The sequence below is a fragment of the Dasypus novemcinctus genome, chromosome 11, assembly GCF_030445035.2.
Source record: "Dasypus novemcinctus isolate mDasNov1 chromosome 11, mDasNov1.1.hap2, whole genome shotgun sequence".
NCBI lineage: Eukaryota > Metazoa > Chordata > Mammalia > Cingulata > Dasypodidae > Dasypus > Dasypus novemcinctus.
In genome coordinates this window covers 80,648,717-80,661,346 of record NC_080683.1, presented here as the reverse complement: position 1 = coordinate 80,661,346, position 12,630 = coordinate 80,648,717, and positions in this window count along the sequence as shown.

The following is a 12,630-nucleotide window of genomic DNA, read 5'->3' as shown; positions in this document are numbered from 1 at the left end:
AGAACATTCCATGCTCATGAATTGGAGGACTAAATATCATTAAGATGTCAATTCTACCCAAATTATTATACAGATTCAAAACAATCTTGATAAAATTCCTCCAGCATTTTTTATATGAGTGGAAACTATGATTATCAAATTTATTTGGAAGGGTAAGGGTCCCAAATAGCCAGAAATATCTTAAAAAGGAAAGGTGAAGTTGGAGGACTCTCATTTCTGGATTTTAAATCATACTGCCTGGCTACAGTGGTAAAAATATGGTAATGGCATAAAAACAGACACATAGACCAAAGGAACCGAATTGATAGTAAATAACAGACCCTCACATCTATGGCCAAATGATACTTCTCAAGCCTGTCAAACCTACCCAGCTCAGGCAGAACAGTTCGTTCAATAAATAGTGCTGAGAGAACTTGATATCCATAGCCAAAAGAAAGAGGACCCCTATCTCACACTTTATACAAAAATTAACTAAAAATGGATCAAAAGCCTAAATATAAAAATGCAAGAACCATAAAGCTTCTAGAAGAAAATGTAGGGAAGCATCTTCAAGACCTAGTGATAGGTGGTAGATTCTTAAAGGAGATAAGAGGAGGACTGAGATGGACTACTGATGTTTAATGTATGCAGACGTTTTTTTTTTAAGGTTTATTTTTTATTTATTTCTCTCCCCTTCCCTCTTACCCCCCATTGTCTGCTCTCTGTGTCCATTCACTATGTGTTCTTCTGTTCCACATGCATTCTTGTCAGTGGCACTGGGAATCTCTGTCTCTTTTTGTTGCATCTTCTTGCTGTGACAGCTCTCTGTGTGTGTGGTGCCACTCCTGGGCAGGCTGTGCTTTTTTGTGTGTGGGGCGGCTCTCTTTGAGGGGCACACTCCTTGCATGTGGGGCTCCCCTACACGGGGGACACCCTGCATTGCACGGCACTCCTTGTGTGCATCAGCACTGTGTATGGGCCAGCTCACAACACAAGTTAGGAGGCCTTGGGTTTGAACCCTGGGCCTCCCATATGGTAGGCGGGGACATTCTATCAGTTGAGCCAAATCCGCTTCCCTATGCAGAAGTTTTAATTAACTTTATTGTAAAAGTGTGGAAATGTATAAAGTTGATAGTAACACATTATAGTGAGTAACAGCTGATTTACAAATCAAAGTGTGGCTGAAAAGGGTAGTCTAGGGATGTAAATGCTAATTGAAAGAAAGCTAGAGAGTAATCTAGGAACTGAATAACACAGTAAACCCAGAAGGAGATGAGAATTGTGATTGATGGTTGAAATGCAAGAGTGAGCTAGAGCAAATCTACATCCCTATTGCAGGTTGGTGGGAATGTGGAGAAGCATTGGAAAAATACAACTGGAGTGGCCTATGGACTGTGGTTAATAGTAATAATGTAATATTCATGCATCTTAGCCATGCATCTTAGTGTTGATAATGGCAGAGTATGGAAAAAATGTGCCAAATGTATGCTATGGACCTGGTAATAGCCTGATGATATTATTTCATAATCTGTAACCAATATTCCACCATGGTGTAGAGTGTTGAAAGAGGGGTGGTGTATGGGAATCCTGCACATGGGCATGATTGTTTTCTAAGTTTACAACTTCTGTCATAAAAATATATTTTCGAAATAGTAATAGAGTGGGTTGTGGGAAAATATAACAAATGTAAGATAAGGACTATAGTTAGTAGTAAGATTTTGATGATATTTTCTTTCATTATTTGTAACAGATGTCTCACAACAATGCAAGGTGTTGATAGTGGGTTAATGTATGTGACCCCTGTATGATGTTATGCATGCTTGCTTTGTAAGTTCACAACTTTAATATACACTTATGGTTTATGTAGTTCATATATAAATGATATGAAAATGATAATAATGGGTGCGTTGGGGGAAATACAGCAAATATAAGATAGTTTGGTTGGTAGTAATATTTTGAGGATGCTTTATAATCATTAGTTAAAAATGTTTCACAACAATGCAAGGTATTGTTGGTAGGTTGAGGTATGATATCCCTGTGTGATGTTATATATGTTTGTTTTTTAAGTTCATAACTATTACTGTACAACTTATGGCTTATGTATGTTTATGTATGTGTGATATACTTCAGTAAATTTTTAAAAAGGTAAAATATATATACTTCTTTTCTATTTATTTTTCTTTCCTTATTTCAGTCTTTCTTTTCTATTTACTTTCTAATTTCACATCAATTTTTCTTCTTCCCTTGCTATGCCTTGGGTATGTAACTAGTTGCTGGTGAGATTTGTTGGGGCATTAAATAATACTCTCTCTCCCTTTTCCCAGAACTGAACCAATTAAGATATATAAAGAGAAGCTGAACAGATGGAGATTTAAAACAAAAAAAAGCTGGATTGAAAAGTGGGACTTAGATCACCAGCCACAATCAAGCTTCCTAATACTTCTCACCAGGAATCACTGCTTCAAAGCTGTCAAGCTCAGATAGAAGAACAGAAACATGTAGCCTCCAAACATGTTTCTAGAAGACAGTTTTAAGTTTGGTGCAGGTATTAGTACTTTGCATTAGGACATGTTTAGAATAAATACAGGCGCTCTCTCTCCCACATGCAGTGCTGATGCACATAAGGAGTGCCGTGCCACGCAGGGGTATCCCCAGCATAGGGGAGCCCCATGCACAAGGAGTGCGCCCTGCAAGGAGAGCCACCCCACGGGAAAAAAGCCTGCCCAGGAGTGACGCTGCACACACTGAGAGCTGATGCAGTAAGATGACACAACAAAAAGAGACACAGATTCCCAGTGCCATTCACAAGAATGCAACAGACACAGAAGAACACACAGAGAACAGACAACGGGGCAAGGGGGTGGGTGAAGGGGAGAGAAATAAAAAATAAATCTTAAAAAAAAAAAGAAACTATTTTTATAACATGGAGTCCTAAATAAAATTCAGTCAACCTGGGAAGCGGACTTGGCCCAGTGGTTAGGGCGTTGTCTACCACATGGGAGGTCTGTGGTTCAAACCCCAGGCCTCCTTGACCCGTGTGCAGCTGGCCCACACACAGTGCTGATGTGCACAAGGAGTGCCCTGCCATGCAGGGGTGTCCCCCTCGTAGGGGAGCCCCATGCACAAGGAGTGCGCCCCGTAAGGAGAGCTGCCCAGAGCGAAAGAAAGTTCAGCCTGCCCAAGAATGGCACCACACACACAGAGAGCTGACACAACAAGGTGACGCAATAAAAAGAAACACAGATTCCTGTGCCGCTGACAACAACAGAAGCAGACAAAGAAAAACACACAGCAAATAGACACAGAGAACAGACAACTTGGGGGGGGGGGCGGGAAGGGGAGAGAAATAAATAAATCTTCAAAAAAAAAATTCAGCCAACTTCAGTCCCTGGGACAGGATGCTAGACTTGAAAGAATAAATGTGGGAGCAGCATGTGCTTCGGACTACTGCCTGAAGTCCATGCCTTCTCTCCCAGTGATTCAGCATAGGAAAAGAAAAATTGAGGGAAAATATGATGTCATAACAGATTTCCTACCAGGTTCACCTTGTTTTAAGGTTCACCTTGCTTCAAAGTTCACCTTACTTGAAGAGACTGAATAAATCATGTAGAATCATGGTCAATTATATGAATTACTTATTTTGAATCATCTGATGGGAATTGCTCAATACATACTTCAAGAAGCCACATACTGGCTCTTAGAAATGTAGGCCCTGATGCCAATTCCCTGTGACTCTTTGAATTAGGGTTTTAAGAACAACAGAGATGGATGGATTTTCATGTAGACCACATAGCAAAGAGCCCTAATCAGAGGAGTGTAACAGTCCACAGCAGTGGTAGAGCTAGAGGTGGCAATAACAGCAGTGAAACAGGGTCAGCCAGTTTTAGGTAAAGCCTCCTAAAATGATATACAAAGATGACTGTCCCTGTCCTCACAGTATTTACAATTTAACAGAGAAAGATGATGGAAACAAATTCTTTCATAATGGAAATAAGCAGAGTGACATTTATTGGGTGCTCAGCATATACCAGATACTGTTTTACACAGCTGGTCCTTACCACAGAGTCGTGATGTAGCACTAATATAATTCCAGTCTTATTAATGAGGAAACTGAGTCTTGGGGCTAGGGAGCAATAATATTTTGCTCACAATTACACAGAAAAGCAGGTCCTTAAGTTAGGATTTAAACTCAGGAGAAATAATATGCAAAATATTTTAAACACAAAACCTAGTTGATCAGATGGGAAGAAAGACTTAGTTGGGAGAGACGCAAGTGTGGTTGTTGGTGATTCCCTTCTCTTGCTAGACTAGTACCTTGCCTAGAACACTAAGCACTTGTAGAATTTTTGTGTGTGTGTGAATAGCCACAACAAGCTTATATCATGAATTTGGAGGAATAGGGAAAGAAGTAGTAGGAAGTATATTTTACATTAGAGCCTATGTTTTCCTCTACTATTATTCTCTTCTGAAAGAGAGAGACCAGGAGCAGAGGCTTTGGCAGCCAACTTTAGAACACTGGGAAGCCAAATCTGGCAAATGAGAGGAGTGCCAAGAATTCAAGTCCCAGAGATTACGATGGATATAGCCATAGATAGCTAGGGCAATTAGAATATGTAAGTAATTAAAGCTAATTAGTTAAAACAGACTTCTAGACCAAGGTCTGAAAGGCTAAAACTACAAAGCCTGAAACAGCTGAAGTATGGCTTTGAAGCTTTATATTTTTGTTATGGATAGCAAAGAAAAGCAAAGATTAATTTAAGGAGTCATTAATAAAAGTTGATATTTACCCTGGAAGGAATAAGACTTGTACCCCAAAATTTGTTTCTTTTATATTAATTTTTTTGTATAAAATATTTCTACTTTTTATGTATGATGAATAGCAAACTTTATTATTATTTTAATTAAGGATTATATATTTTAAAAATTTCTTTCTCAAATTTACAGAGCTAACTTCTGGAGTTCACAGAACTGTCATACACAGATTTCAGCTAGCAGACTGTGTTTATGAGTGTTGATGGGACACTCATGTATGAGGAAATAAAAGGAATATCTATGGGTGGGAGATGAAAGGAGGGGCAGGGTAGCAGAAATTATTGATAAACCTAACATGGACACTAGAAGCAGGCTACAAAGTTTGCGTTTTGCTTGGAGTTCCAGAACCCCTTCAAGAAGGCTCTGGCACTAACTAGGTACCTGTTAGCTAAAATTCAGCCTCTGTGGAGGATGTGTGATGTGAGTAGGATTAATGCATCAGAAAGACAAATAATTTACTGCATAGTAAGAAAGAGAGTGTCTTGTTGATCATCATGGAAAGGCTAAATATTTTTTTCAGTCTTTCTGTTGTTTAGACTGAGTGAATTCTTTTCATGGCTCCCAATTTCACTGCTTCTGTCCTCTCATCTCCAATCTACTATTGAGTACATCCAATAAGTTTTTTATTTTAGTTATTGCATTTTTCACTTCTCTAATTTCCATTTGGTTCTTTTTTACAACTTCTCTTTTGCTTAGATTTTTTTATTTTTCATTTGCTTCAAAAGAGTTTATAATCACATGCTGAAGTATTTTTATATTGGCTATTCTAAAATCCATGTCAGATAATGCCAACATCTGACTTATTTCAGTATTGGCACCATTTAATTGTCTTTTCTCATTAAGGCTGTGGTTTTCCTGGCTCTAAATATAATAGGTCATTTTTGATTGTATACTGGCCATTTTAGTCATTATGTTAGGAAACTCTGGGTGCTATTTAATTCTTCTTTTTTTAGCAGGTAGTCACTGTTCTTAGGTTTAGCCTGAGGGGTCTTGTAAACTCTGGTCTCAATGACAATTAAATTTTCAGAGGCTATTCTGTACTATTTTGGTCTCTTTGGTTTCTCTGGTGCTGCTGGGGTTCTTGTGGACCCCTATTGTTGATGCTTGTGGGGGCAAAAGGCACTTTCCCAGGCCAGTCTGCTTGGTGCCTCCACGTGGAGGAAGGAAATCTGCCCACAGGGACAAAGAATGGTTCCCCTGGCCACTTGTCAGTGGAGCTCCCACTCTGTCCCCCTTGCTGGTACCAAGGGACTCAGCTGGTACTGGTGATGACATTCTTGTTTGATCCAAGGGAGGAATGAGTCTACTTGGGTTTGTCTTCTTGTACTAGGTTTGAGATCAGGAGAAGCCAGGACTGGGTTGTTGCTGGGCTGGGAGTCCGAAGATGCCGATAGGGTATTATTCCTCCAGTCTGTGGTTCCTGGTCAGTCTGCCTTCTACTTTTTGTTTGTTTGTTTTTCTGCCTTCTACTTTTTACCTTTTAGAGTTCTCCTATGGTTGCCTCTTATGTTATTTTAGGGCCTGAAGTTTTACTTAGTAGGAGCATAGGGAAATAAGTCTATGCCATCTGGACCAGAAGCCTACCATAAAGGATAATTTTCAAAGCTGTGCTGTCAATTAAATACTCTAGCCAATTTCTGAGAGACTTGGGACATTTATTCATTAATTCATTCATTGGAAAGATATTACTGAACACTTACCTAAGCGCCATGAAGTGTTCTGGAGATGTGATGGTAAACAAGGTAGTTATGGTGCCTGCCCTCATAGGGGAATCTTTTCAGTAGAATGAGGAATTATATTTGGAGGATAAAAGTGTATCCCTAAAAAAAGAACTCTTTATCACTTATCTGTCTTCCACTTTTGGGGCAACACAACAGAGACCATGAGCACACTGTGTCAGCGACACAAAAAAGTATGCCAAAATCAGATAGTGAAAGCAGTAGCCCAGAAAGCATTGCCAAGGAACAGAATGCTGTGATGTCTAAAAAGGAAGAATATGAGCCACATGGGCCAATGTCAAGAGAACAGACTTGGTAGACCCTGAGTGGTTGATGCTCAAGGCAATTCTCTTTGCTTTTCAGAACTACACTGGACAGAGATGTAGGGGGTGGTATGATTATCCCAAGAGTTGTTTGGACAATAATCATACACATGAACACTGTGTTTCACACAATAAGAACTAGCAGGACTGGGACTAAAATATTGTCTAAGAATACTGATTCATAGAACAGTGTTTCTCTAACAATCCACTCTACTCTTAAAGCCATGCTTTATCTTTAAAACAATGCCCCAGGGCAGTTAGCTGTGCGGTAATCAGTTGGTTCTGGTGATGTAAGAGACGCTCAGATCCCCTAGACTCTTGGATCTCTTCAGGGTTTCCCAAGGGCTTGAAGCACAGACAACACTACTTGGCTGAACTTGGAAGAGGTTTGATAATAATTAGGGCATCATGAGAAAATTTTTTTATTCAAGTTGATAATATCTGTGTGTGTATGTGTATGAGAGAGAGAGAGCATCTATTACATAATCATCTCAAACACCTGGGAGGTTGTTGCTAGGGTATATGATTGATGCCGATAGTTTGCTGAGCTGAAACAGCTTTTGTGATAATTGGGAAACTCAGCGCACATCTATAAATATGAAAGCATCTCCAGTCTTCTAAGATGTTTTAACATTTCTGAAATAAGTCAATTAATTCAATAAGCAACCCTAGACCCTTTTTTCCTTCAATATTTTCTTCAATTTGATATTTAGATTGTATAAAATGCAATATTCATTGGATTTCAATAAAATCAGTGCCTTTTCTCAACCTATGTACTTGCTCCAGTGTATTTATTTTTATTTGGAAACTTTTCATTACCATTGCTTCCTAAAGTGTAATTCTATTCATTTTTTTCTGCAAAGAACTTTCTAATTATTTATATATAGTCATTACATTTTAAAATTGCCAATGTACTAAAATTTTATTTGCTGTAATATAAAAGCTGATTACTCACAAAACCTAATCTTAAAATAATAGAAATGAAACAAGATTTTCATTTTCAATTTTTGAAAAACTTAAAACATTGTAGAATACATAAAGTAACAAATAGAATTGTAAGAATTAAGAGTTTAGTATATGCCTTTTAAAGCGTTAACAAAGCATTCCCTTACTTGAAGTCATTGCTCAGGGTTGTGAGAAGACAAAAGAATATGTCCACTGTAATGCCCCATTTTGGGGGTACAAGCTGAAAGCATGAGGAGGCAACAAGAAAGGCAAAGGCAAAATTGCCTGGAGCCCCTTCTCCAACTGCAAATTTTCAGTGGTGATAAATCTGTTGTCACTAACTGTCTCTGATCTGGTTCTTTAATCAGAGAGGGAGATTCCTGGAAAGAAAGCAAGAAACAATTCTGTACTAGGAACCAAATTTGAAGCATAGGAACAAAGGTGATTGGATGGAGAAAAACAGAAGTTGGCCCATTCAAAAAAAAATTAAGAAATCAAAATGGTTACCATATTATGGGGTAACACACTAACCTGATTTTTACCAAACTATGTGACTCATCTGGAAGCGAGAGAATGAAACAACACTCAAGGACATCTCACTGAACAAGCAAGATAGGATGATTTTAACAGTTTGGTGTAACTAGACACAGGTGGATGGCTTTTAAAATAAAGTCTCAAACCTGTGGCTACCTGTAGCCCCATGATTTTTACCCACTACCCTTCAGCAACTAGGGAACTGATTAAAGAATAAAACCCATCAAAATAAAATATCAAGTTCATAATCTAAGGTAAGGATTCAAATGGTCTCAAAGTAAATAAAGAAAAGCATCAAGATAATTACAATTAACACCAGCACAATTTTTTTTTTCAAACAGCAAGAAATACCTGCACAGGACCTACACAGAACTGCTGCAGCAAAACCAGAATGGAATAAAACATGTAAATTATAGATAAAGAAAAACAAAAGTTTATGTAATTGCTTTGATTCTGAAGGAAAATAAAGAAAACATGGGAAGACAATGTCAAATAGCCCTGTCTCAAACCCTCCATGTAATCATTTTCTAAACCAAGCAAACAAACAAAAAAGCATTTTTCTTCATATTTAAGGGATAAATGAAAATAAATTGTGAAGAATATGTAGGAAAGGACTAGCAGTAGATAGTGAGCCTGTTTAAAAACAGAATTAAACTTAGATAACTGGGATAATTATGCTTTAAAAGGAGAATATAAATCTTATAATTATTGAAAGATTATCTCAATGTATAATATTCATTCTTCTTACAGCTGGATAATATTCCATCATGTGTATATATCACAGTTTGTTTATCCATTTGTCAGTTTATAGACACCTGTTTTGTTTCCATCTTTTGGCAATTGTAAATAATGTCGCTAGGAACATCTGTATGCAGATGTCTGTTCATGTCACTGCTCTCAGTTCTTCTGGTATATACCTAGTAGTTGTACTGTCCAGTCACATGGTATATCTATATATAACTTCCTTAGGAACTGCCAGAAAGACTTCCAGAATGCCTGTACCATTCTATATTCCGACCAATGATAAATAAGCATTCCTATCTCTCCACATCATCTCCAAGTCTTGTAGTTTTCTGTTTTTTTAAATAGTGGCTATTCTAGTAGGTGTGAAATGATATCTCATTATAGCTTTGATTTGCATTTCCCTAATAGCCAGTGATGTTGAGCATTTTTTCATGTGTTTCCTTGCCATTTGTATTTCTTCTTTAGAAAAATGTCCATTCAGGTCTTTTGCCCATTATTTAATGAGATCATTTGTCTTTTTATTTTTGAGTGTAGAATCTCTTTATATACAATGGATATTAGACCCTTTTCAGATGTGTGATTTCCAAATATTTTCCACTGAGTAGGCTGCCTTTTTACCCTCTTCACAAAATCCTTTGAGGTGCAGAAGTGTTTAATTTTGAGGAGGGTTCCATTTACCTTTACCTTTTTTTTTTTTTTTTTTTTTTTTTTGAGGTACCAGGGCCAGGAATTGAACTTGGGACCTTGTATGTAGGAAGCTGGTGCTCAAACCACTGAGCCACATTGGCTTCCCATCCTATTTTTTCTTTTGTTGCTTGTGCTTTGTGTAAGATTTAAGAGACCCTTACCTACCACAAGGTCTTGTAGATGTTTCCTACATTATCTTCTAGGAGTTTTATGGTCTTGGCTTTTATGTTTAGGTCTTTGATCCACTTTGAGTTGATTCTTGTAAAGGGAATGAGATAGCGGTCCTCTTTCATTATTTTGGTTATATATATTCAGTTTTTTTATAGCACCATTTGTTGAAGATACTGTTCTGTCCCAGAAAAGTGAACTTGGTAGGCTTATCAAAACTCAGTTGACCACAGACATGAGGGTCTATTTCTGAACTCTGAATTTGATTTTGTTGTTTAATGTTTCTATCTTTATGCCAATACCATGCTGTTTTGACCACTATAGGTTTATAATACACTTCAAGGTCAGGAGGCATGAGTCCCTCTGACTTTGCTCTTCTTTTTAAGGATGTTTTGGGGACCCCTTTCCCTTCCAAATAAATTTGATAGTTGACTTCTTTATTTCTGTAAAGTAGGCTTGCATTGAATCCATAAATCAATTTGGGTAGAATGGACATCTTCACAATGTCTAGTCTTCCAGTCCGTGAACATGGAATATCTTTCATTTGTTTAGGTCTTCTTTGATTTCTTTTAGCAGTGTTTTTTAGTTTTCTGAACACAGATCCTTTACATTCCTGGTTAAATTAATTCCTAAATATTTGAGTCTTTTTGTTGCTATTGTAAATGGAATTTTTTTGTTGATTTCCTCCTCAGCTTGCTCATTACTACTGTGTAGACACACTACTGATTTTTGCATGTTGATCTTGTATACTGTCACTTTTCTGAACTCATCTATTAGCTGTAATCATTTGTTGTAGATATTTCAGGATTTTCTAAATATAGGATCATGTCCTCTGCAAATAGTGAGAGCTGTACTTTACTTTTTCAATATGGATGCCTTTTATTTCTTTTTCTTGCCTAATTGCTCTAGCTAGAACTTCTAGCACAGTGTTGAATAACAATGCTGATGTGGGCATTCTTGTCTTGTTCCTGGTCTTAGAAAGATTTCAACTTCTCCCCATCGAATATGACATTGGCTGTGGGATTTTCATATATGCTCTTTATTATGTTGAGGAACTTTCTTTCTATACCTTTATTATGTTGAGGAACTTTCTTTCTATACCTACCTTTAAAAAAATTTTTTTAATTATTTTTTAAAATTTATTTCCCTCTACTTCTCACTCCCCCACCCCCTATTGTCTGCTCTGTGTGTCCATTTGCTGTGTGTTCTTCTGTGTCCGCTTGCATTCTTATAAAATGATATCCTGGCAGCACCAGGAATCTGTGTCTCTTTTTGTTGTGTCATCTAGCTGCGTCAGCTCTCTGTGTGTGCAGTGCCACTTCTGGGTGTGCTGTGCTTTTTTTGCACAGGACGGCTCTCCTTGTGGGGTGCACTCCTTGTGCGTAGAACACCCCTACACAGGGGCACCCCTGCGTGGCACAGCACTCCTTGCACCCGGCAGCACTGCATGTGGGCCAGCTCACCACACAGGCCAGGAGACCCTGGGTACTGAACTCTGGACCTCCACATCCACTTCCCTCTATACCTATCTTTTGAAGTGTTTTTATCAAGAAAGGGTGCTGGATTTCGTCAAATGCCTTTTCTGCATCAATTGACACAATCATGTTGTTTTATTCTTTGATTTGTTAATGTGGCATATCACATTAATTGATTTTCTTATGTTGAACCACCCTTGTATATCAAATAAAACCCATTCAATCATGGTGTATAATTATTTTATATGCTGTTGGATTCTATTGGCAAGTATTTTGTTGAGAATTTTTGCATTTATGTTCATTAGAGAGATTGGTCTGTAATTTTCTTTTCTTGTACAGTCTTTATCTCACTTTGGTGTTAGGGTGATATTGGCTTCATTAAATGTATGGGATTATTTTTCCTCCATTTCAACTTTTTGGAAGAGTTTAGATAAGATTAGTATTAATTATTCTCAAAATGTTTGGTAGACTTCACCTGTGAAGCCATCTGGTCCTGGACTTTTCTTTGTGAGATTTTTGGTGATGGATTCAATCTCTTTACTTGAGATTGGTTGGTTGAGTTCCTTTAATTCTTATAGATTCAGTGTGGGTTGTGCATTTCTAGCAATTTGTCCATTTCATCTAGTCATCTAATTTGTTGGCATATAGTTTTTCATAATATTCTCTTAAGATTCTTTTTATTTCTGTGGAGTCGGTCATAATGTCCCCCCTTTCATTCTTGATTTTATTTATTTGCATCTTCTCTTTTTTTTTTTCCTCTGTTTGATCTTCTCAAAGAGCCAGCTTTTGGTCTTATTGATTTTCTCTATTTTTCTGTTCTCAATTTCATTTATTTCTGCTCTAATCTTTGTTATTTCTTTCTTTCTGCTTGCTTTAGGATTGGTTTACCGTTCTTTTTCTAGTTTCTCTAGATGTTCAATTAGGTCTTTAATTTTAACTCTTCTCTTTTACTACAAGCATTTAGGGTATAAATTTCCCTCTTGGCACTGCCTTCACTGTATCCCATAAGTTTTGGTAAGTTGTGTTCTCATTTTCATTCATCTTGAGATATCCACTAGTTTCTTTTGCAGTTTCTTCTTTGACCCACTGATTGTTTAGAAGTGTGTTGTTTAGCCTCCAAATATTTGTGAATTTTCCACCTTTCCCTTCTAGTATTGATTTCATTCCATTATGATCAGAAAGGGTGCTTTGTATAATTTCAGTCTTCTTGGGAAGTGGATTTAGTTCAGTGGTTTGAGCACCTGC